Source organism: Schistocerca gregaria, chromosome 2 (assembly GCF_023897955.1).
Source record: "Schistocerca gregaria isolate iqSchGreg1 chromosome 2, iqSchGreg1.2, whole genome shotgun sequence".
Lineage (NCBI taxonomy): Eukaryota > Metazoa > Arthropoda > Insecta > Orthoptera > Acrididae > Schistocerca > Schistocerca gregaria.
In genome coordinates, this window is record NC_064921.1 from 588,310,638 (window position 1) to 588,337,581 (window position 26,944).

General features: G+C 45.6%; 1 protein-coding gene and 1 pseudogene across 1 annotated transcript in view; one reads left to right on the top strand and one right to left on the bottom strand.

Moving 5' to 3' along the window:
• The window catches only part of LOC126335884 (protein PRRC2A), a 1,700,716-nt gene that overhangs the window by 873,247 nt on the left and 800,525 nt on the right, over positions 1–26,944 (bottom strand). The gene's annotated exons all lie outside the window — the stretch shown is intronic.
• On the top strand, positions 7,222–7,339 carry LOC126337212 (5S ribosomal RNA; annotated as a pseudogene).

A 26,944-nucleotide genomic window follows, 5' to 3' on the forward strand; every position in this document is an offset into this window, starting at 1 on the left:
GGAGCGATTTAAAGTGAAAACGAGACTCGTTCTTCCCATGGATCATTCGCCACTGGATCAGGAAAAGGGGTTTTGGGGAAGGGGAGTGACGGTGGTACACATAGTGCTTTCCGCCATAAACCATGAGGTGGCTTGCGGGGCATAGACGTAGTAGTAAACCATGTCAAAGTTAACATCGTCAGCATTTATCTAATGTGACACTCCGAGAAGAAGGGAAGAAGAGTTCTTGAAGCGCGCTGCAGCAGCTTACAATGCACAATCGAAATCAGGAGAAGGCGGCTTTATTAAAGCTCTCCAGAGAACAACTTCTCGTTTCTCAGTGGCTATTCAAACTAACGATCGACGAGATGTCCAGTTAAAGCAAATGTACATTTAATGTCCCAGATCTCTTCATCTGAAGTTTATGCTAGCTTTACAATAGTGTTGGCATTCCTAGGGACAAAATATAACGTCATCTTAGATTATTAGCATGAATCGTGTACATATACAGTATAAATATGGAATATTAATCATGATCTACGGTCTAGCGGAGATCTGTATCGGCACCGGTCAGTTACTCTGAGGTTATACAGCGCTCGCCTGCCTGTCTGACGCAGCTTCGTGGCGGCGGTAGGTCGAGAGCAGCTCTAAACGAATGGAACCACTGGCTGCTGGCCCCGTTCCGCGCAGTTTAGCCTTTACTGCGACGGGAGCAGCCGCGTTAACGTTAAACAGAACCGTCCGTTTAGCCAGACGATGTCCAGGCCAGCCGCGGCCGGAAATACTCCGGCACTCCAGGCCAGCTGGAAGTGGATGGCCTCTGCGGCTTGCGCAGCGTCCAGCGCATTTCGGTCTCAGGTGGTTCATAAACGCTTGGTACTGCTCTTATACCATCTTTTCTCTCAGAAGAGAAGTTTTTTGAAGTAACTTCTCATCTTATCTTAGGTGTTGATTCGTTGCCTCAAGGTTTTCAGATATTTAGGATGAGATACAGTCTGATTTGAATCGTTTTCAGTAGTTTTGCTGTTCGACTTCGGAAATTTCTCGGGTAGCTCAAATTAATTAAAAGGCTGATGAGGTTACTTCGTCAGAGAATTTTTGGCTTGTAGTTTTTCGGAGATTTATATGTATGCTACATATTTGTGTGTCTCTTTCTGTTCAGTAGATAGGAAGAGATCTTCACTGTGCTTCTTATGATCTGTTGTGGACTACGTAAAGTTTTCTGATATCTTGTTACCAGCCAGTAAACCCTGCGTGGGATTTTATGTTGTAATATAACATGTTATTGCGGAAATAACTGTCAGATACTGTGCTGTGTGTAGGAACCAAAGACGTTACTTTCTGCGTAAGGAAAGCGAACATTATCATTACATTATCATTGATTTTTATTATATTTGTTGTTAAATGTAATGTTAATGACTCCGATTTTATTCTTGATATGAAAAAAGATGAAAGGAATTTATAAATGTGATCATTGTGTATTACAACCCGATAGTAAAAGTTGTATTGAAGGAAAGAATAAACGAGCGCTCGTCTCTGATAAATAATTAGGTGAGACTCGAAGGTAAATAATATAAATATTACTGTTTCTACTTTCAACGGACACAACAGCACGCAACAAGAAATCTGCTGCAGCTCTTTACCAACATATTACCACACGACAAAACACACACAAGGCGACTTAGTTTCGATGAACATTTCAATAAACCCTTTGAAAACCACGAACTCATCCTAACCTTTTCTACAAGACCATGAAATACAATAAAAATAACAATACAACGTGACTCTCACGCTCTGTAGGATGATGTTTCAAACTCACGTCCGGCCATTTTACGTAATTTCCCTAAATCGATCCAGGCAAACGCTCGAATGGTTCCTTTAAAAGGGAACAGCGATTTCCTTCCTTGTACCTGAAACATTCTGTGCTTGTGCACCGTACCTAATGAAGACTGATTGTTATCAGATTGGCTTCTATGGCTGATTTTTTGAGAAAAATGGGTAACCTGTAAAGTACTCTCATTTCTTTGTCATCTACTAACTTATTGTTGTGTAAAAGTTCATGACGATTTCAAGTGAAACTTCAATCTATATAAGTCTCATCTGACAGATTGCCCCCTGTGGATGAAAGAAGTTTAGATTCTTGAGAATGAATTTCGGAAAGTTTATCATATGGAGAACACACCCGCACCAATGCTACCTGGTCACATGGCCCTCTATGCATACTCTTCCTACAGTCTATATTTGTGCACCCTAACGACATAAGAAGGCAGACCTGTCCGAATATGAGTCATCTGTGCCTAAAATGGCGAATATTCCGCGTGTACAAATGCTCACGGGCGTGTTAAATAAGTGTATAGCTAGCATTGAAAAACGTCTGAAACGTCCTCACCATGCATGGAAGTTAGCTCCCGTATTTTTTTTTACGTGGTTTGAAAAGGGAAAGTGATGACAAAAGCTGGCCGCGGTGGCCGAGCGGTTCTGGGCATTCAGTCCAGAACCGCATGTCTGCAACGGTCGCAGGTTCGAATCCTGCCTCGGGCATGGATGTGTGTGATGTCCTTAGGTTAGTTAGGTTTAAGTAGTTCTAAGTTCTAGGGGACTGATGACCTCAGAAGTTAAGTCCCATCGTGCTCAGAGCCATTTGAACCATTTTTTTGACGTCCATGCCTCGCAACAGAACGTGGAGATCGCAGGATGACCTGCTCTGTAAAGTAGGAAAGACTGTGACCTGCGACCGATCTGACGACGTATAATGTTTGTGTGGTGTCGGAGCACACAGTTCAGCGCAAATTTATGGACACAGGGTTCCACAGCAGACTATCGCTATGTTTCATTTGGAACCAACGACATCGTCAGAGTAGTCGGCACGGGATCATTGAGATTGCACCTTGCATCAAGAAACGTCAGTCTGAACCTCATTTCTTCTTACAGCAGGTCGATCTTCGAGCGCGGATGCGCCTTCATCCAAGCGGACGTTCCCACAAAACGTGGATTGCGCCACGGATGCAGGAGATTGGCACAGTATTACACCGTGTGTGACATTCACTTGGACTTCCACGAATTCTGTGGTAGCAATTGAATGCACCATAACAGCTGTGGACTGCGTGAACATTATTGCGGAGCACCTACATCCTTTCATAGTTTATGCCTTCCCCAGCGAAGATGGAATTTTCCAACAGGGTAACTGCCCGCTTCACAAGACCACAATCGTGCTACAGTAATCTGAGGAGCATCGTACTGAATTCACCTTCAGTCGTGGTCAACAAATTCTCATGATCTGAACCCGAGAGAACGCTACGATGCACCGTTTAGATTCATGCCATTCAGAATCGCTGCAGCATTTCGCCAAAGGTGGACCAACACGCAGTTAAGCAAGAGGCTATAATGACCTGACTCACTAGTGTGTCTCTGTAGGAAGAACATACAAGCCAAATCTGATATTGTGAGGAGGGGTGGGGGAGGACAAAGTTTAGTTTACTTGCCACACACGGTCCATTCACATTAATGTGACCGCCGCCTACCTTCGACTTCATCGTGCCATAACCATTCACAGACGGCAGGTGGCAAGTACAAGTGGAGGGTATACAAACCTTATCGGGAGTACATGGAAAAACGTACAGTTGTTATCATAATGTGGAAACGGAGCGACTTATCTGGCGCCCAAAGGGGCACGATCATTGGCTTTCGGGTCCAGGGAAAAAGCATTTCCGAAACGACTGAGTCTGCACACCGTTCGCGTGCAGCTTAGGTTTAAGTATACAGTGCCGTCCAAAACCGGAACTGAGTCAACTGTGAGGCACCACGGGCCATAGATGACAGTGTGAATGACGGCTGCCGAAATGTGTCGGGTGAATAGACGAGCAACTGTTGAGCAGTTGGCCGGCCAGATGAAGCAATGGGCTGCCGACAGTGTCTCCTCAACGACCGTTGCTGCGTATGGGCGTCTGCAGCAGATGTTTAGTTCAGGCACCAAATGCTGACTGCTGTTCATCAGCAACGAAGGCTGGAAATGGCACCCCAGTACCGCAACTGGACATCCACTTCTTTTCAGATGAATCACGTTTCACGCTCCGTAGAACTGATGCCCGTTGGTGTCTACGGCGTGGAACGTCTAGAACAAACTCCTTGAAACAATCGTCGGAATTATGATCTGGGAAACGTTTGCGTGGCGGTCCCTGGGTGATATCGTCATTCTGGAAGGCACAATGGATCAAAAAAAGTGCGCATTTATCCTTGGGGACCATGTCTGTCCCTGCATGCAGATTGTTTTCCCTCGGCACGATACGACAACTCAACGTGTCACAAAGCTCACAGTGTACGTGCGTGGTTCGAATAACACCAGAATCAGTTTACCGTAGTCGCTGGAGATAACGCAGATGAGAAACTGTGGTCCACCTCAATGAGGCTGTTCACGCCATGGTTCCAGAATCGAGAAACTTAGCACAGCTGGCCACAGCACTGGAATCGGTGTGGCTCCACATTCCTGTCGGTACCGTCCCGAACCTAACTGACTCTCTTCCTGAAGGTCTCGCAGCATTCGACGCTGTAAAGTGTTGTTATTCATGCTTTTGATAGGTGGTCACGTTAACGTGATTGAACAGTGTATAACGACCAAGGAGCATTCTTGTAGCTGTTTTCAACATCGGAACATAACTACGAGAATGCTAGACTGCTGGGCATTAAAATTGCTGCACCAAGAAGATGACGTGCTACAGGCGCGAAATTTAACCGACAGGAAGAAGAAGCTGTTATATGCAAATGATTAGCTTTCCACAGCATTCACACAAGGTTGGCGCCGGTGGCGACACCTACAACGTGCTGGTATGAGGAAAGTTTCCAACCGATTTCTCATACACACACAGCAGTTGACCGGCGTTGCCTGGTGAAACGTTGTTGTGATGGCACGTGTAAGGAGGACAAACGCGTACCAACGTTTCCGACTTTGATACAGGTCGGATTGTAGCCTATCGCGATTGCGGTTTATCGTATCGGGACATTGCTACTCGCGTTCGTCGAAATCCAATGACTGTTAGCAGAATATGGAATCGGTGGTTTCAGGAGGGTAATACGGAACACCGTGCTGGATCCCAACCGCCTCGTATCACTAGCAGTCGAGATGACAGGCGTCTTATCCGCATGGCTGTAACGGATCGTGCAGCCACGTCTCGATCCCTGAGTCAACACATGGGGACGTTTGCAAGACAACAACCATCTGCACGAACAGTTCGACGACGTTTGCAGCAGCATGGACTACCAGCTCGGAGACCATCGCTGCGGTTACCCTTGACGCTGCATCACAGACAGGAGTGCCTACGATGGTGTACTCAATGACGAACATGGTTGCACGGATGAATCCAGGTCCTGTTTACAGTATCATGATAGTCGCATCCGTGTTTGGCCACATCGCGGTGAATGCACAATGGAAGCGTGTATTCGACACCGCCATACTGGCGTATTACCCGGCGTGATGGTATCGGGTGCCATTGGTTACACGTCTCGGTCACCTCTTGTTCGCACTGACAGCACTTTGAACAGTGGACGTTAAATTTCAGATGTGTTACGACCCGTGGCTCTACCCTTCATTCGATCCTTGCGAAACCCTACATTTCAGCAGGATAATGCACGACCGCATGTTGCAGGTCCTGTACGGGCCTTTCTGGATACAGAAAATGTTCGACTGCTGCCTTGGCCAGCACATTCTCCAGATCTCTCACCAATTGAAAACGTCTGATCAATGGTGGTCGAGCAACTGGCTCGTCGCAATACGCCAGTCACTACTCTTGATGAACTGTGGTATCTTGTTGAAGCTGCCTGGGCAACTGTACCTGTACACGCCATCCAAGCTCTGTTTGACTCAATGGTCAGGCGTATCAAGGCCTTTATTATGGCCAGAGGTGGTTGTTCCGGGTACTGATTTCTCAGGATCTATGTACCCAAATTTCGTGAAAATGTAATCACATGTCAGTTCCAGTATAATATATTTGTCCAACGAATACCCGTGTATCATCTGCATTTCTTCTTGGTGTAGCAATTTTAATGGCCAGTAGTGTATTATAGGGTCATTATAAATACGTGAACTCGTAGTATAGCTCGATCTATTACTGGCGCTGGAGACATTACGCGGCTCTGAATGGACAGAGTACTCGCAGCTGCTCAACGGAAGTCGTCCTCGCGGCAAACGTGACGAACAGGAGCAGGTAGAGAGCGGAGGCGGAAGGAGCTGTGGGCGGCGCAGAGAACGGCGGCACTCGGGCCGGCTGAATGGACAAATTGTCTCCGCCCTGAGGACGTGCCGCGCCTGCCAAGGCCGACACGCACGCCGCACTTAGCCCGCTGCGCGGCCCGGCCCCGCCCTGAATCTTTAACGGCCACAGCGCGTGCGGCAGCCGCGCACACACGTAGAGAAAGACAGAGAGAGCGGACATAGACTGCCTTCCCTCAGAGAGAGATTCCGACACGGGCTGCTGCGCACATATCCATGCTGGTCACGCTTGACGTACAGGTAGAAAGACTACTCGCTTGCCCCCATCTCGTTCGGAATATAAATATTCTGACGCTGTATTCAAGTTTGGGGACATTATGAAACAATCGAGATACTGTCTTGCTCTTAGCCTCCTTCCCTAAAGAACGAGCGGGTGCTGCGGTAGTATACCGGATGAGTGGAGATCAAATTCCCCCTCGGCTTTCCTCATTCAGATTTTCCGCGTTTTCCCCAAATAGCTTCAAGGCAACGTTGTGATTTCTGAAACAGGTCACGTCCGATTCCTTTCGCCATTCTTTCCTCCCCCTGAACCAGTGAGCAGAGCTCAATGTTAATGGGAACTTTAAACCACAAATTTTCTGCTCAAAATTTTATAAACACAAGTCCACTATGTTACCTGCTTTCAAGGTAATCATTTTCTGCAGATTACTCGTACCTTCATATTTCTGGGAAATGTATGGTTTTGAATTTCGTGTACCTCTTTACTTCAAGTAAATAGCCACTTATTTTCCATTATTCTCCATATCTCGGAGTACATCAGCTTTTCACCAATAAACTAACGAGCACCTCTTGTTTTAATAAGTGAGCTTCCTTGTGTCCGCAGTATTGGGTATTTCGCGTTTAGTATCGATGCCTTATTCACACTAGTAGAGAACGCGTTATGATTGTTTAGGAGTCGGAGGCCAGAGGCTGCGAGAGACGAATCGCAGTGCGGGTTGAGTTTTTTTATTGTATTTATTTACGTCATCAGTCTTCTGACTGCCAATGGCTCTGCCGCAATGGTAACACCGGTTCCTGTTAGATCACCGAAGTTAAGCGCTGCCGGGCTGGGCTAGCACTTGGATGGGTGACCACGGGGTTTACCGAGTGCTGTTGGCAAGTGGGGTGCACTCAGCCCTTTTAAGTCAAACTGAGGAGCCACTTGACTGAGAAGTAGGTGCTCCGGTCTCGTTAACTGACATATGGCCGGGAGAGCGGTGTGCTGACGACATGCCCTTCCATATCCGCATCCAGTGACGCCTATGGACCTTCATGGACTGTTAGGGCGGAGTTTAGTTTTTAGTCTTCTGACTGGTTTGATGCGGCACGCCACGAATTCTTCTCCCGTGCCTACCTTTTCATCTCAGAGTAGCAAGTGCAACTTACATCCTCAGTATTATTTCAGAATGGGTCAAATGGCTCTGAGCACTATGGGACTCAACTGCTGTGGTCATTAGTCCCCTAGAACTTAGAGCTACTTAAACCTAACTAACCTAAGGACATCACACACATCCATGCCCGAGGCAGGATTCGAACCTGCGACCGTAGCAGTCGCACGGTTCCGGACTGCGCGCCTAGAACCGCGAGACCACCGCGGCCGGCTCAGTATTATTTGCTGCATGTATCCCAATCTCCGTGTTTCTCTACAGTCTTACCCTCTACAACTCTCTGTAGTACGAGTTAGGAGCCAGTAAAGAAGAAAGCAAGCTCAGGGCTTAACGCCTAGTCGGTGACGTCACGAGATACGGACCTTGATTCCGGACGGGCAAAGGATCAGGGGGTGGAAGGAAATCTACAGCGTCTTTTCAAAAGAACCATCGCGATATTTCACTAAAGTTGTTCAGAGGAAGCATGGAAAAGTGGGACCCCGTCTTCACGAAAGCGATTGCAATATCTTGCTACTGTGCCTTCTCCCAACAAATTTCGCATTTTTTCAGCCGGAATCGACCGAGAAAGAAAAAGTGTTGCTTTACTTACTGAAGGCATCTTGTATTTTCCCAGCGAATCCCAGGAATTTTCAATAGGATTCGAGCCCCTGGAGCACAAAGCTCATGGCATTGTGTTAAACGAAAAGATCGTATGGCATTGCCGGCCGGAAGGTCCCATCCGGGGAAGTTCGGCTGCCAAGTGCGAGACTTATTACAGTCGACTCCACATTGGGCGACTCGTGTACCGGTGATGAAATGATGATAAGAACAACACAACACCCAGTCCACGAGCGGTGAAATCTTCAACCCGGCCGGGAATCGAACGCGGGTCCGCTGCATGTCTTGAAATGGCTCAAATGGCTCTAAGCACTATGGGACCTAACATCTGAGGTCATTTCCCCTAGACTTAGAACTACTTAAACCTAACTGACCTAAGGACATCACACACATCCATGCCCGAGGCAGGATTCGAACCTGCGACCGTAGCACCAACGCTGTTCCAGACTGAAGCGCCTAGAACCGCTCGGCCACAGCAGCCGGCGAGCTGTTTGGGAGGCAAGCACGTAACCACTCAGCTAAGCAGGTGGACATGGCATTGTGGTAATTTCTTTTCATTCGAATATGACATCCACCAACTGGGTTCTTTGGGCTAAGAGCATCGATGTCTATTGCGTGGAAATAATCGCCAATAGCATTAGCATAAGGTGAAATAAAAGTTAGAAAGTCCTTGTCTTCATCCCTCGGATAGCGCCGATTAAAGCAATCGAGTAGAACATCTGGATGGAGGATGTTACTTTGGCGGTTAGAGCTGTAGTCTACTTTAAACAGCTGGAATCCTGCGCATTACTCACACAGCGAAAGCCTTCCTGGTTGTTTGCTCGGTCCATCAGCTTACCACTCGATCATTCTCAACTGTGCTATTATTTTGGTACTGGTTACAGATCGACGAAAAGAGGCAAAAAGCTTAGAAGGGAAGTAGTTGCTTGGCTCCACTTTAGACATTCTAGTTAAAGTTAAAGAAGAAAATAGGCACTAGCCCTAGAAACCAACGCGCGATGCAAAATGCGCCGATGTAGATAATGAAATATTTGAACATGAATTGCAAATGTAAATGGAATACAAATCATATTAAGAAACCGCACCGTTCACTAATTACGTAGGCTAAACGGAGTACATTCCGGAAGCTTTTGGGAACAGAGTAGAAGCTTACATTATGTTTTCACTTCCGAATAGTTTATGCCGATACGTGTTAATCAACATTATATATGAATATAGCCGTATGTCTTCCGTACAGTGCTTGGAGGAAGGTACGTCGTAGCAACTCTAGTGGCAGTCGCTACAACAGACGCATTGTGGAGCACAGAGAAGTACTGCTTTCCACATACTTCTCGTTAAAAGAGCACAACGTGAAAATTAGAGAAACCTGAGTTAACACATAGGTTTACCGATAACCATTCTTTCCTCGCTCCATTTGCTAATGGAACAGGGAAGGTTAAAAGAAAGTAGTAACGAAAGTACTCTCTGATACGCACTATAAGATGGATTGCGGAGTATAAATGTGGATGTGGATATAGAAGGAAGAAAGCGTTAGAATCTGTCTTTGTGGCATCGAGTTTACAGTAGGCGAAATCATACCCCATTTGAAATAGTAATAATTAGTACAGTGATACGAGGGCTATTTTTTTCGAAACCAATAGATCACGAAATTAAAATAGCAGCGAAAGCCGGATGAAGCTTTACACAGATATGTTGTGCAGTGTCGCTAGTACGTACGTCGATCGTGTCACGTCACACCTATCAGTTCAGGCCGCGCATTGGGCACGTAAACATGCCTAGAACAACAGTCTCCCGCCAAGTGTGAAGAGCATGCCGTCATTAAATTTCTTCATCCAGGGCAGTGGGGGGTTGGGGTGGGGAGGGGGTGCAATGCACCCGACGATCATCGACGAATGAGTAATGTGTTTTGTGATCATGAGTGACAGCAAAGTGCGGTAGTGGTGCATTAACTTTGAAGTAGGACGTTCATACGTATGCTACTCAGGCTGTCATGGAAGGAAGCGAGTGTCCGACGATCTTTTTCGGCGAGTGGATCAGGCGACTCGAGATAATCGTCAGTTCACAATTTCTGTGCTGAATGATTCGTTTCCCTAAATTTCAAGATCAGCTATCCATACCTTAGTGACTGAGAGGCTTCAGAGCCCCAAACTCTGTGCGAGATGGGACCACAAGATGCTGTTAAACCACCACAATACGCGACGAACTGTCACGGGGGACGACACATGGGTTCATTTCGAAAATGAGTAAACAAACGAACACTCCAAACAAGGGCGCATTCTCATTCTCTGAGTAAACCAAAGAAATGCAAGCGAACCTTCTCCATAAAAAATTGTATGGCTACTGTGTTCTGGGACGGAAAAGCGGTTTTTTGGTAGAATTCATGGAAGCTGGCAGGGCCGTAACTCTGCCTCATACAGCGTGCCTACGACGGTAAGTTCAGAATAAGCGAAGAGGAACGTTGTCATCAGGTATTGTCGTTCATGACAATGTTCGGCCGCACACTGCAACTGCAACGTTTTCGATGGCTCCATGAGATTTTGATCTCCTTGCTCACATGACACGATAGCTAGGAGGACGGCCTTTTGAAACAGACAATGAGTTGTAGACCAGCGTAGAGAATTTGCTGAACTCACTGGCGGCTGCCTACTACGACGAGTGTATAGGAAAATTGGTACCACGCTACGAAATTATTCTAAGACGGAGCGACGACATTCTCGAGGAGTAACTGGAAGATGTAGCAAAAAATTGCAAATAAAACATTTTTTATTTCCACTGCGGTGTCCATTTCGCGACTGATATGATCTCGAAAAAAAAATAGCCCTAGTAGTTTTTTGTCAACACAGTGTGCAGATTGAAATTGTAAATGATTCCCTTTCTTTGCTCCGCCTCCCACAGCCGAGTGGGTAACGCGACAGACCCACATACGGGGGATCCGGATTCGATTCCTCGCACTACCAGGGATTTTTGTTTGGTTGAAGACCTGGATCGGAGTGCACTCAGCCTCGTGATGCCGACTGAGGAGCTAACCGCTTACCTGATTGATAGGTAGGGCCTCAAAGGTCTAAACGTTGACAATGGCTGGGAGTGTGGTGTGTTGACCTTATGCCCCTCCATATCGCTTCCGATGTTGAATGACTGATGATGATACGACGATCGGTCGAGGATCGCTTGGTCTTCAGTGCCTGATCTCGGAGTTTCCCTTTTTTTCCCCTTCTAGGGTTTCGTGTCTAAAACTGTAAAAAGGGAGCCCTTATAGGATCTTTTTGCTTGGTGTCTGTCTGTCTGTCTGTCTTTCCGACAATTCAGATCACTTTCTCTCAGGAAAGAGAAAATGTATGAAGTTCAAAAAAATGGCACCGAGCACTATGGTACTTAACTTCTGAGGTCATCAGTCCCCTAGAACTCAGAACTACTTAAACCTAAGTAACGTAAGGACATGACACACATCCATGCTCGAGGCAGGATTCGAACCTGCGACCGTTGCGGTAGCGCGGCTCCAGACTATGAAGTTCAAATTTATCTCAAATATTAAGGTCTATGGTCCCTTGGCAGTGCAGATATTTTAAGCTTCTAAGTCAATTCAGTCAAAAGATACGGACATTTATGTTACATATTTTGATACTCGTAAAAACCCGTGGGACACTTTCCGTTAACGTAAAATCATGACATTTGATAAAAAGCACGGTTTCACAGTACAGGCAGAAGGAAAAATCCGAAATTTTTAATTTTTAATCCTATCATACGAAAAAATATTTCTTTTGTCACTTTTTATCCGATTTCAAGCTTGAAATTAAAACATTCTCGAAAGTCTCGGAATCCACGGGGCCGATATCTTGGCAGTATCAACGCCGATAAATGGCAAAAATCGGCAATATTCTCGATTACCGGGATGGATTAACCATCAGTGCGCGAGTTCTACTGACACCTGACCATTCTTTTCTTTTTTAATGTATTACTTCACTCATTCTACGTCCCCTGAACTTTCTGGGTCCTAGGTAAGACAATAAACGACTCACTGAATGAATAATGAAATGAAATGAATGAATGAATGGGAAGGAGGACTGATTTGGTCGTGCCCTCGTCAATCTAATAGTGGTCGTATTCACTTAGGACGATAAAGGGAAACCTTGAAATAAGTAAGCCATGCTGTTTAGATCCGTTATGTTCCCCATCTGTTACGAACAAGAGTCTACTCTCTTAATCATTGTACCAATCTGTTCAATATATCGCCGCCGCGGCGGAGTCAGGGATTTTCTCTGCCTCGTGATGACTGGTTGTTGTGTGATCTCCTTAGGTTAGTCAGGTTTAAGTAGTTCTAAGTTCTACGGGACTGATGACTATAGATGCTAAGCCTCATAGTGCTCAGAGCCATTTGAACCAATATATAGCTGCAGTTGTACGAGTAGTTCGGCCCTCGTAAAAGTGTAAACACCACGTGTCTTTTTTTAAGTGTACTTGAGCTCAGAGGTGAAGTCAGCAGCACAGCTGGCGAGTCCACTGCCGGACCCACCTCGCAGCGCTCGGGGCGGGATGCGCGTGCAGAGGATGCCCGTAACGGCATTGGGCGCGTGTCCTGTCGCTGACGCTGGCCCTTCCTTCCGCCGCGCCTGCCTTCCTGCCAACCGGTCTTCCTCTCTCACCTGCTCTTTGCGGCCTACGCAGAACCAGCTGCCGCCATCGCGAATGCCTACTGAGTAAGCAAAATGCAGGAGTGGTTCTTCCTAAGTTCGCCCACGTCAGACTAAAAACAGGTTACCCGTGTCGTTCCAATCAGAACGTACCGCTTTTGTGTCAAGCATTGACTGTGGGTGGCGGTAAATACAAATGTTCTGTAATCGATTCTTGATGACCGATCGGGACATACGAGAGGCGTTTGAAAAGTAGGTGCAAAGTTCGAGAGATGGCACCACCTGCAAGTTTCAAGGTCATGTTTAGTTAGTAGCACCTTTGGAAAGAACGCACACCGAGTTTCAGTCATATTGGTCTATTTCTTTGTGTTTGGCATTCGTGTGAATCACGGAAGTCGAGTGAAATGGACGAAGAAGAATTTCGTGTGGTGATTAGACATTAATTTATGAAAGGCAAAACGCATCAGGAGACAAAGGAGAAGCTTGATAAACATGACGGTGACTCTGCACCTTTGATTAGAACAGTTTATAAGTGGTTTCATCTTCATAAGGCAACGTTTCTGAACCTTTTATGAATGATTAAGTACTATAAACTGAATAAACTTACATGGTCATCCAAAAGCTGTGTGACTACACTGCCAATTACACAAAGAATGACTGGGTACACTTAAATAAGTATGGTAGAAATGAGGTATACCTTTGTCCAAAAATACTGTGTAGCCAAGGGCAATCCTCACTTGTATTTTTTACTGTGTGCCTCATATTTCAAGAGTCAGCCAAAGCTCTGAGAGAGAACTCATATCGATTGCGTTGCTGTCGTCTGTCTGGTTAGAGTTCCTGATCCATACATAGTGCGGGTTGCGTACAACGCCATCGGTAGTGGGAGATGAGTCACCCTGTAAATTTACAGAGAGCGACGTGGTGTACTGGATACAGCATTGCACTCATCATGCAACATTAGATTCAAGGCCCTGTTCGCCCTTCTATATTTAACGTCACCCGCTTTTCCCAGAATTACCTTAAATCAGTACCAGAGAGATTCCCTTGAAGCGGTCACAATTAATTTCCAACTACTTCGTTCTCTAATTCGAGCTTGTGCACCGTTCCTAAGGAATTCGTCGTCAACCAGACGGTAGGTCTCCAATAAATTACTGAGGATAATTAGATACACTTTTGGTATGAGACGTTAATGGCTTCATAGCCACGAAGTAAGCGGCTAGAGGAGAATCGTCCGAGCGACTATTGGTGACGCAAGTCAACAGGTGGCTCATACAGGAGGAAAACGGCAGTGAGAGAATAAAGCCGCATTTCTGAAAATGCCTGTGCTGGAGCAGAGATCCGCGTCCGATAATGAGCTCTCGTTATTGTCAGACTCGTGGCACTTTGGCCAGCCTCTGGTTCTGTCGTGAAAGCGACCGCAAATGCAACATTTACCAACCGCACGGGACGTCGGGCACGATGTGAGCAGGACGCAGCACATCCTGTAGCTGCCACCGTGGAATATCGCAAGCTGTCCCTCACGTCCAATGTTTCAGACGAGATACACGTATCTATCTGCTTTTATTTTATTCCGCACTCCTGACACAATGGATTTCAGGCGCCGGCCAAAATTTCCCTGGAGAGCTGGCGAAGCAGTAAGCTAATATGAGGGAACAGCGGTGCGAAAACCTGGCTACCGTATTACGACACATTTACACAAGCACAGAACGCGGTTTCAGATAGTAAAAACAATTTTCAGTGGAATAAAGAGATCATGTGTTCTGCTTAATATTTCATCGAACACTCCAATGTTTTATTTGTTGATCCAATAATTTCAACACAATAGTTACTACATTTGAATGCAATAAAAATACATCTTTCTCAAATGCGAACGAAGTACTTCAATACACTACAGTAACACCTAACAGTCTGTTTTACCAGCAGTCACTAGTTCGCAGTGAGGTTAAGGTGCCTACCAGCACTGTTTGAGAAGCGAAAGATACAACAATGAGCAGCTTATGTATTCATTAGCAATGGAAGTTACAGAGATTCCTTTCAGGAGAAAGAGTTGCCATACTCAATAAATTTCCAACAAGAGCAAAAGTTGTTCTTTTAATAACTTTCACTTTGGGGTATTCTGAAGCATTGAAAACATCTTTTTCTCCATCGATGAAGTTCAGAACAGCACCTAATGACATCCATAACATCAGTATAACATAATGCGACTGCTACATGACATTCAATTTCTGCTCATGAAATGAAAGTATCGCATTTTTTTCATTCGATGATATTTCGCTATACAGGGTGATTCAGCTGCCGTATGCAATCTGCAACACCTTCAACAACTACTTATGAGATTTTCATATTATCTCGCTTTCTACCGTCAAACCACCAGTCTTACAGAACAAATGAACAAGATCTTTTTTTAGGAGATTTAATTTAGTTAAATTTTCTATTGGTATACGTTTTCGCTGTTTTAAAATTAGTCAAGAAAAACCTACAAAAGTGACCGTCAACCGCGTTTTTCTTGAATAACTCGAAACTGTGTCCTCCAGCGAGAGGGTATCCCAGTACAAAATTTAAGTACATTGTATTTTCTAAACGAAGGTCCTGTTCATATTTTTTAAGGACTAATAGTTTCACATAGTGAGTGAGAGAATATTAAAATCTCGCAAGTGGTTTTTTGAAGGTGTTGTGGGTTTCATAAAACTCATAGATAGATCAAGATGAATCACCCTTTCTAATGCACTTTGGTGTGTTTCTACCTACTTATCTGTGACAACTAGTGTATTATTGCGTTACTGAAAATCAGTTTTAGTTTTTTATACTTGTTCCACATCAAGTAGGACATCTCCACGAAAGATCTGTGGAATGAGAATTAAATCCAAGTATTTTAACCCTTTGTAAAATATGTACTGTACATAATGCTTTTCTGATATGTTCCAATCCTAGGGAGATGTATGCATCCGTTAAACGAATAACTCAAAAAATCTTCAAATGTGTCTGAAATCTTATGGGACTTAACTGCTAAGGTCATCAGTCCCTAACCTTACACACTACTTAAACTAAATTGTCCTAAGGACAAACACACACACACACACACACACACACACACACACACACACACACACACACACACATAAACACACACATACACAGATGCCCGAGGGAGGATTCGAACCTTCGCCGGGACCAATATTTTCTGATATTAGATTATAAACTAATATTTACTGTATCTTACAAACTCTCCACCTGAATAAACACTTAGCATAAAACGCTCTGCACCTCTAGAGCACTAAGTTTAATGTTCAGCAGTTGGCAGTGCAGTTTCTCACAGCTTTAACTCCGTCACCAGATTTGTCGACACGGCGTGCTGTGACCTCAACACAAGACGTTCGGGTTCCTTGTTATCGGAAACGACAGAGACTTTTCTCACAAAAAAGTATCTCCACAAAAAAGTATTTCAATCTCCGATTATCGTCTGCCACTATAAATACGCAAAACGCTTTCTAGTCCAGTCTTTCACCATCGTGAAATGTTTCACAAATTCTATTAAAATTTCGAGAGGCTGTATCAAGTATTCTAAAATATTTCTTTTTCCCACAGATAAATTGCTTTTACTGCTTTTACTGTGCAGTGCGACCACAGAGTTTGTGAAGGGAATAGTAAAGAGGACTGGATTTCCTGCAAAAGTACCATCCAGCACAGATTGCACGGAGCTCAAATGGCTCTGAACACCATGGGACTTAACATCTGAGGTTATCAGTCCCCTAGAACTCAGAACTACTTAAACTTAACTAACCTAAGGACACCATACATTTCCATGCCCGAGACACGATTGAACCTGCTAGCGTAGCAGTCACGCGGTCCCAGACTGAAGCGCCTAGAACCGCTCGGTCACCGCGGCCGGCTTTGCACGGTGAAATACTGAACATATCTGTAATGTACAGAGTACATGTGCTAGTATAGAAGAACAGCCACTGCTGCATGTTGCTGGATATAATTAAGAGAACGGGTAAATGCTTCCAGCATTATGTTACCGACATGAATATGTGCGCATACCACATCATTCCCATACAACTGTTGTCTGATTTCATAATCTATTAAGGAACACTGTTGGATTATTGTCTGGAAAAAACTGTAATTATTTGTGCTGAGAGTATGCGTCCAACCAAAGTTCCTGTAGTGAGGTTACTTCATCTCCTTTAGCGTTTCACAGTGAACAAACAGTGATGTAACGTAGGTATTATGTGCATTGTAAATAGCGCCGAGGTTTTCACACGGTTGTTCCGGGGATGACGTTACGTAAGCTAGGTGCAGCGTGGACGGCGTGTTATACTACCTGCCGGCCTTCTGTCTTGTCTAAGAACGTATTCATAAAGCTTCACTCAGAGTGTGCGTCACATGACAGGTATATGTTGTCGACCCACCTAACTTGTACACTTGGTGAATGGGTAAAAAGATTCTTCTACCTTGCCCGATTTAAACATAAACATAGCAATGTTTCTCGTTACTTGTTAGTTTCGTTACTGATGGTCATTACTGATTTGGCCATTACATATAAGATCTTTATTGTTAATATAGGAATTTGTGGGTATAACCGTATTCGTGAGTGCGCCATTTGAGTCGTATCTCTTTCCTGAACAGATTTTGTCCTTCTACATACTGATGCTAACCGGGTATTCTACATACTGATGCTACACTGGTATAACAGTTAAAGTTGCAAGAATCTGGCTCTTTGTCATATCAAAGTAATTTCAAAATCAATCGCCATTGTCTCACGTAGGCCACTATAGGCAGACACAGCAATTCTGCCATACGGTGCTGTCCTTTGCAGTAGCAAGGCGAAAACGTACGAAGGAAGATTTACGGAGTTTAACGTCCTGTTGACGGGTTCATTAGAGACGGAGCACAAGGTCTGAGCCGGGAAGGATCAGGAACGAAATCGACCATGCCGTTTCAGAGGAACCAGACCCGCATTTCCCTTCAGCCAATTAGGGAAATCACGGAAAACTTAACACTGGAGAGCGAGCTGCAATTTGAACCGTCGTCCCGGCAAATGCGATTCCAGTGTGCTAATCACTGCGCCAGCTTGCTCTGTCTGACAGGCAGGAATTGTAGGATTACGAATATTACCGATTCCGCCAGAGTCTAACACGAATCGCATGTGGGAAATAAGACATGGCGAGGGACAAAATCTATTCGGATCTCCGTGTTACTAATGAGTTGCTCGGCTGAGAATAAGAAATGGGAGGAATACGAAGACTACAGTACCGGGACGAACGTACGGGAAAGAAGAGGGAAACGAATTGGAGGAATGCGAAAACTACCGACGCGACCCGAGGCGCGCACGAACTTCGGACACAGAAGGAAACCAGAAAGGAGCGAAACGTTTCAGGCGTTAACGAAACCGTACATATTCAATGATGATGATGATATTTGGTTTGTGGTTTGTGGTTATCAGCGCCCATAAAAATTCCCAATCGTTTCACTGTTCTGTTTCCCCACTTCCCCGAACGACGATGATATGATGAGGACAACACAGACACCCATTATCGTCACAAATATGATTTCTGACAATAACCACAACCGACGGGACAAGCTTGGTGCAAGAGGGGGATTACACAATCAGTTTTACACCCCGTTCTTGTCACATCTTCGTTTGGTCTCTTTTCAAACGATATACTTCTTGTCGGTATCACAACAGCCAACATGTGCGCCAGGAAGACGATAGGACGTGTGGCTGATATTTAATCTCAGGTATTTGTCTCCCCTATCAAGACACCACGACCACCTTCAACCGGACTTATATTTTCGAGGCATTTTTACCCTGTCTTCGCTCTTCACCATTATATATCGGAATGTTGAGGTCTGGGGGACCTTTCCTAAATTTCAGCCGTAACAGTGGAGGTGTGACAACCCCCAGGATATGTTACCGCTAATTTGAAGTCAGCTGTCTCTGTACCCCACAATTAGGAGATAATTCTCTAGTGGAGTACTGTTCTTTTATCATCCTTGCTGATTGGCTTCTTTCTCTTCGGCCCATTCGTATTTCAGCACAATCGGAGATACCCAATTCGTTCATCCATTGAGTAAAGCGTTTAACAGTTGGCATGACGGACCCTTTTCACCGTAAAGCTGTCCAGATTTCCGAAATGGCGTGCCTCTCTTGTCTAGTTACGGTGATTTGCCAGCGATAAATAAGCTGTGACTTTGTTTTGACAATCTGTGGACGTCCGTCACTCATTCGGACAGTAAAAGGTCTGATGACGTCATGGCGGTCTTGCGCTACCCTGAATCACGTCGCTGAGAAGGCAACATGAGTCCTTCATCACTACAGTTCACTCCAGTAGCACGGAAGTTATTTCCAGGCATAAGACATGTTCTATCAAATGGTTCATATGGCTCTGAGCACTATGGGACTTAACATATGAAGTCATCAGTCCCCTAGAACTTAGAACTATTTAAACCTAACTAACCTAAGGACATCACTCACATCCATGCCCGAGGCAGGATTCGAATCTGCGACCGTAGCGATCGCGAGTTTCCTGACTGAAACGCCTAGAACCGCTCGGCCACCCCGGCCGGCCATGTTCTATCATCCCGTCCCTTCTTCTATCCAGTGTTTGCACGTTTTCTTTTCCAAGGCGATCATGCGTTATTTCTCCTACGCTTCGATTACTTCGTGGCGACGAATTTTATGATAAGTTTCTCGTTAATTTATTCTCTGCTACTTCTCATTACTTTCATGTTTTTTTTTTCGGTTTTCGCAATCCATACTCTGTACTCATTGTACTTCTAATTCCATTCAACAGGACCTGCCATTCTTCTTCAGTTTCACTGAGGACAGCATTGTCATTGGTATCTTATCAATGACATCCTTTCAATCTGATTTTAATCCCATTTGTGATCATAATTTTATTTGCAACACTGTTCCTTCGATGCACTGAATGAAGTCTAAGGACAAAAGACGAGATATTAAGGTGATTGTGTGATAATTCTCACGCTTTTATGCCCTTGCTATTTCGGGACTGTGTTGATGGTAGGCTTTCGAACGTCTAACGGTATGTTTACAGTCTCACAGATTCTACAAATATTTCGTTGGTTCCCAGTTCCCCTATGATCATAGAAATTCTGAAGGATCGCAAGTCTCCAGAGGTATGTGAAACTGACTAATAATGGATCCCCCTTTTCCTCAATATCGACTCCTTTTTACCAGAAGAATGTGGAAGGAAAAGTGCCACCTCAGCAGTCGCTGTCGATTATGCTCTGACGGTGTCCAGACTGGTGCACAGGGCGACAGCCCCGCGTGTCGCGGCCAGAACCAGACCAGAGCGTGGGTGGGCGGCGCGGCAGTCCGTCAGCTCGGCGCGCACGTCACGTCACGTGGCGCCGCGTCGCCGCCACCTGGCCGCTGACTCACCCCGCCCCGGTCATCTGTCAGCTGCGTGCCTCCCGCACTGGGACAACACGCACGCGCAGCTGCAGCTTTCCGATAGACCTCGGCCGGCGCACGCTCTGCTGTGCCACTTGTTTCCCCGCCTCAAGTAAATTCGCAATATTTTGAAATGTGAGCAGTTTCCTATTGTTAATAGGCACTTCTTCATATTCATTTACTACAAAAATAAAAAAAACATGTAGCAGCACAAACTAGTACACACTCTGCAATTGTACTGTTTTACACTCCTGGAAATGGAAAAAAGAACACATTGACACCGGTGTGTCAGACCCACCATACTTGCTCCGGACACTGCGAGAGGGCTGTACAAGCAATGATCACACGCACGGCACAGCGGACACACCAGGAACCGCGGTGTTGGCCGTCGAATGGCGCTAGCTGCGCAGCATTTGTGCACCGCCGCCGTCAGTGTCAGCCAGATTGCCGTGGCATACGGAGCTCCATCGCCGTCTTTAACACTGGTAGCATGCCGCGACAGCGTGGACGTGAACCGTATGTGCAGTTGACGGACTTTGAGCGAGGGCGTATAGTGGGCATGCGGGAGGCCGGGTCGACGTACCGCCGAATTGCTCAACACGTGGGGCGTGAGGTCTCCACAGTACATCGATGTTGTCGCCAGTGGTCGGCGGAAAGTGCACGTGCCCGTCGACCTGCGACCGGACCGCAGCGACGCACGGATGCACGCCAAGACCGTAGGATCCTACGCAGTGCCGTAGGGGACCGCACCGCCACTTCCCAGCAAATTAGGGACACTGTTGCTCCTGGGGTATCGGCGAGGACCATTCGCAACCGTCTCCATGAAGCTGGGCTACGGTCCCGCACACCGTTAGGCCGTCTTCCGCTCACGCCCCAACATCGTGCAGCCCGCCTCCAGTGGTGTCGCGACAGGCGTGAATGGAGGGACGAATGGAGACGTGTCGTCTTCAGCGATGAGAGTCGCTTCTGCCTTGGTGCCAATGATGGTCGTATGTGTGTTTGGCGCCGTGCAGGTGAGCGCCACAATCAGGACTGCATACGACCGAGGCACACAGGGCCAACACCCGGCATCATGGTGTGGGGAGCGATCTCCTACACTGGCCGTACACCTCTGGTGATCGTCGAGGGGACACTGAATAGTGCACGGTACATCCAAACCGTCATCGAACCCATCGTTCTACCATTCCTAGACCGGCAAGGGAACTTGCTGTTCCAACAGCACAATGCACGTCCGCATGTATCCCGTACCACCCAACGTGCTCTAAAATGTGTAAGTCAACTACCCTGGCCAGCAAGATCTCCGGATCTGTCCCCCATTGAGCATGTTTGGGACTGGATGAAGCGTCGTCTCACGCGGTCTGCACGTCCAGCACGAACGCTGGTCCAACTGAAGCGCCAGGTGGAAATGGCATGGCAAGCCGTTCCACAGGACTACATCCAGCATCTCTACGATCGTCTCCATGGGAGAATAGCAGCCTCCATTGATGCGAAAGGTGGATATACACTGTACTAGTGCCGACATTGTGCATGCTCTGTTGCCTGTGTCTATGTGCCTGTGGTTCTGTCAGTGTGATCATGTGATGTATCTGACCCCAGGAATGTGTCAATAATGTTTCCGCTTCCTGGGACAATGAATTCACGGTGTTCTTATTTCAATTTCCAGGAGTGTATAATTTCTTACGAAAATGATTACACTGAGATGACAAAAGTCATGCCATAGCTCCTATATCGTGTTGGACTTCATTTTCCCGGCATGGTGCAGTTCGACGTGACACGGACTCGACAAGTCGTTGGAAATCTCCTGTAGAAATATTGATCCATGATGCCTCTACTGCCGTCTATAACTGCGAAAGCGTTGTCGGTGTACGATTTTGTGCACGAACTGACCTCTCGATTACGTCCCGTAAAGGTTCGATTGTAACGTGTAGGACGATCTGGATGGCCAAATCATTAGCTCGAATTGTCCACAATGTTCTTCATATGAATCAGGAACAACTGTGGCCAAGTGACACGGAGCATTGTCATCCATAAAATTCCATATTTGTTAGGGAATATGAAGTGCTGCAAATGGTCTCCAAGTAGCCGAACATGTCCATTTCGAATCAATGATCGGCTCAATTGGATCAGTGGATCCAGTCCATTCCATTTAAACACAGCCCACATCATTAGGGAGCCACAACCAGGGTGCACAGTGCCTTGTTGACAACTTGGATCCATGGCTTTATGGAGTCTCCGTAACCCTCTAACACTGCCAGCAGCTCTTACCAATTGAAATCGGGACTCATCTGACCGGATCTCGGTTTCCCAGACGTCTCCCGCCCAACCTGTAAGTGACACGCCCACGAGAGGCGCTGCAGGCGATGTCGTGCTTTAGCAAAGGCACTCGCATCTGTCTTCTGCTGCCATAGACCATTAACGCCAAATTTATATGAATATCAAGAGGTCAGATGAAAACCCAGTTCTAAGCAAAGAAAGGAAAGCAGAAAGGTGGAAGGAGTTTATACAGGATCAATACAAAGGCGGTGTACTTGAGGAAAATATTATGGAAAGGAAAGAGGATGTAGATGAAGATGAAATGGGAGATATGATACTGCTTGAAGAGATTGACAGAGCACTGAAGGACCTGAGTCGAAACAAGACCCCCGGAGTAGACAACATTCCACTAGAACTACTGACAGCCTTGGGAGAGCCAGTCCTGACAAAACTCTACCATCTGGTGAGCAAGATTTATGAGACAGGCGAAATACTCTCAGACTTAAAGAAGAATATAATAATTCCAATCCCGAAGAAAGCAGGTGTTGACACATGTTAAAATTACCGAACTATCATTGTAATAAGTCACGGATGCAAAATACTAATTCGTATTCTTTACAGACAAATGGAAAAACTGGTAGAAGCCGACATCGGCGAAGATCAGTTTGGATTCCGTAGAAATACTGGAACACGTGAGGCAATACTGACCCTACGGTGTATCCTAGAAGCTAGATTAAGGAAAGGCAAATCTACGTTTCTAGCATTTGTAGACTTAGAGAAATCTTTTGACAATGTTGACTGGAATACTCTCTTTCAAATTCTGAAGGTGGCAGGGGTAAAATATAGGGAGCGAAAGGCTATTTACAATTTTTATGGAAACCAAATGGCAGTTATAAGATTTGAGGGGCATGAAAGGGAAGCAGTGGTTGGGAAGGGAGTGAGACAGGGTTGTAGCCTCTTCCCGATGTTATTCATTCTGTATATTGAGCGAGCAGTGAAGGAAACAAAAGAAAAATTCGGAGTAGGTATTAAAATCCATGGAGAAGAAATCAAAACTTCGAGGTTCGCCGATGACATTGTAATTCTGTCAGAGACAGCAAAGGAATCGGAAGAGCAGTTGAACGGAATGGATAGTGTCTTGAAAGGAGGATATAAGATGTACATCAACAAAAGCAAAACGAGGATAATGGAATGTAGTCGAATTAAGTCGGGTGATACTGAGGGAATTAGATTAGGAAATGAGACACTTAAAGTAGTAAAGGAGTTTTGCTGTTTAGGAAGTAAAATAACTGATGATGGTCGAAGTAGAGAGGATATAAAATGTAGACTGGCAATGGCAAGGAAAGCGTTTCTCAAGAAGAGAAATTTGTTAACATCGAATATAGATTTATGTATCAGGAAGTCGTTTATGAAAGTATTTGTATGGAGTGTCGCCATGTATGGAACTGAAACATAGACGATAAATAGTTTGCACAAGAAGAGAACAGAAGCTTTCGAAATGTTGTGCTACAGAAGAATGCTGAAGATTAGATGGGTAGATCACATAACTAATGAGGAAGTATTGAATAGGATTGGGGAGAAGAGAAGTTTGTGGCACAACTTGACTAGAAGAAGGGATCGGTTGGTAGGACATGTTCTGAGGCATCAAGGGATCACCAATTTAGTATTGGAGGGCAGCGTGGAGGGAAAAAATCGTAGAGGGAGACCAAGAAATGAATACACTAAGCAGATCAGAAGGATGTAGGTTGCAGTGGGTACTGGGAGGTGAAGAAGCTTTCACAGGATAGAGTATCGTGGAGAGCTGCATCAAACCAATCTCTGGACTGGAGACCACAACATAAACAACCTTATCCACGTTCACAGTCTCAAGAGAACTGCTCCTTTTAAATACGAATATTGAAGAAAAAATATTGGTTAAAAAACGATCGTACGTTTACAACGTGCATTCATTTCAGTTTTCACGGAAACAACAGAATCAATTTTGATTTCATTATACTGGAATACGAACCTTAAGCACGAAAGTAACTTTCACGTGATGTTTCACTGCCAAATAACATAGCTCGATTAGATTTGGATCATAGACAGAAAGAACTTATATAATAAAAGAAATATGCAATGAGACATCCAAAAATGATACTTTCATTTAAAGGCAATAATTACATGAGGTCACTGCGTGTTATTATGGTCCCCGAAATATTAGAGAAGGCGCGACATGCTTCTTAATAGGTTGTATGATCCCTATGGACGGCAACTCATGCTCTGTAACGTTTTGCCATGTTGGCCACAAGGTTGTACACAGTTCTTGTGGTACGGCGTTCCAGTGCGCCATCAGCGCAGATAACAACTGCGGGACGGACGTTGGTGCCTGCGGTTGCGCTGCAACCCGTCTATCCATTGCATCTGCAAGATGGGTGCAGCGACTCTTGACGCTGTATCAAAAACGAATGAGAATGGACATATCGTTTGGAGAAACAAACAAGATTTTTTTTCGCCGTTTTGTGACCACAAATGAAACTTGGGTGCACCACTATACCCCAGAGACAAAACAACAGTCAAAGCAGTGCACACATGCTGATTCTCCGCCACCAAAGAAAGCACAGTCAATCCCTTCGGTTGGGAAGGTCATGGCATCAGTATTCTGGGATGCGAAGAGGATTCCGTTAGTAGATTATTTCCCCACTGGGCAAACAGTTACTGGAGAATACTATTCTAACCTCCTGGACAAATTGCAACAAATGATACATTAAAAAAGGCCAAGTTTAGCATGGAAGAAAGTCATCTTCCATCAATACAATGCGCGCCCGCACACATGTGCCGTCGCCATGGCAAAATTACGCGAGATAAGATATGAATTGTTGCCACACCCGCCTTATTCATCTGATATGGATGCGTCAGACTTCCACATCTTCCTAAAACTGAAAATTTTTCTCGATGGACGAAGATTCACTTCAAACTAAGAGTTGACAGCTGGAGTTGACAACTATTTTGCTGACCTGCAGAAAACTCGTTTTTAATGTGGGAACAGGGCACTGGAACATCATTAGACAAAGTGCATTAATCTACAAGTATATCGAAAAATTAAAAAAAAATTGTGATCTAAGTACTTTTTTTCTATTCCGTTCCGAGAACTGTTCAAACCATCTTCGTATTAATAGATTTCTCACAGGGAACTTTCTCAAGAATCCTGTAATCCGTATATTAGTGACACTTAGAAGCGCAACCATCTTGTCTGAAACTTATAGAGGTGACTTTAACTTTTTAATTCGTCTACTACACCGAGATTTCGAGGACGGGATAAGGCAAGTTAGGGTGCGTTCTGAATATTTCCACAGTGGGCGCTCCGGACGAGAGCGAGTGACGTGAATTGCAAGCAGGTAGCGACCGAGGCAAGGCGAGCGCGGTGGCCGGCGCAGGTCGGCGGCGGATATTGTTTCGCTGATAACAAACGCGGGGCATTAATCTCGTGCTTTTTCCCGTGCGCGGCCGCTGCCATATTAACAGCGCCATAAATCTCGGAAAATACGCCGCAGCCGCGGCGGTCAGGGAGGTCCGCGGCCGCAGAGCGACGCCACGCTCATCCGCTCGCGCATTCCCTCATTCAATGTGGAAGAGAGCGTCAGCACTGTGTGACTGTGCTGCTTTACGATCCCCTGAGCATGTGGTTTTCAGAAGCCCTCCCCAGCTGGAAGCTAGAACGCATGAATCCCCTAAGGCTGAAATACAGCTACGTAGGGCGTTCAGTAATGCAGCACACATCTTTTTCTCGGCCAGTTTCGGCTGAAAAAAATGCGTAATTTGATGTGGGACATCTTGCAATATTCCTGCTTCAGACCCTGTAGTATCATGAAGTTTTGATAGCTGTGGTGCTATAAGTAGCCTTCAAAATGACATCTGCAACGGAGGTAAGTTCCAAGCTGAGAGCTGTCATTGAGTTTCTTTCAGCGGAAAAACAGAGCACACTGCATATATTCATAAGATCTGAGACCTGGCAGTGAACAAAAGCACAGGGAGTCATTGGGCGAGGCGTCTGTCATCATCGCAGTAAGATCGCTCATACCTGGCTGATCTCCCGCTTGGCGACAAGCCGCGCGCTTCAGTCTGGAACCGCACGACCGCTACGGGCGCAGGTTCGAATCCTGCCTCGGGCATGGATGTGTGTGATGTCCTTATGTTAGTTAGGTTTAAGTAGTTCTAAGTTCTAGGGGACTGAAGACCTCAGATGTTAAGCCTCATAGTGCTAAGAGCCATTTGAACCACATGTATCTGTTGGGTTCCTCGCCGCCTAATGGAAAACCATAAATAGCAACGGGGGAGTGTATGTCCGGAACTGCTTGCGCTTACGAGGCTTATCTTGACAGTCTTTTGTCGAACATCGTCCCAGGGGATGAAACATGTATTCATCAGTTACAACCGGAACCGAAACTGCAAACCATGCACTGGTGCC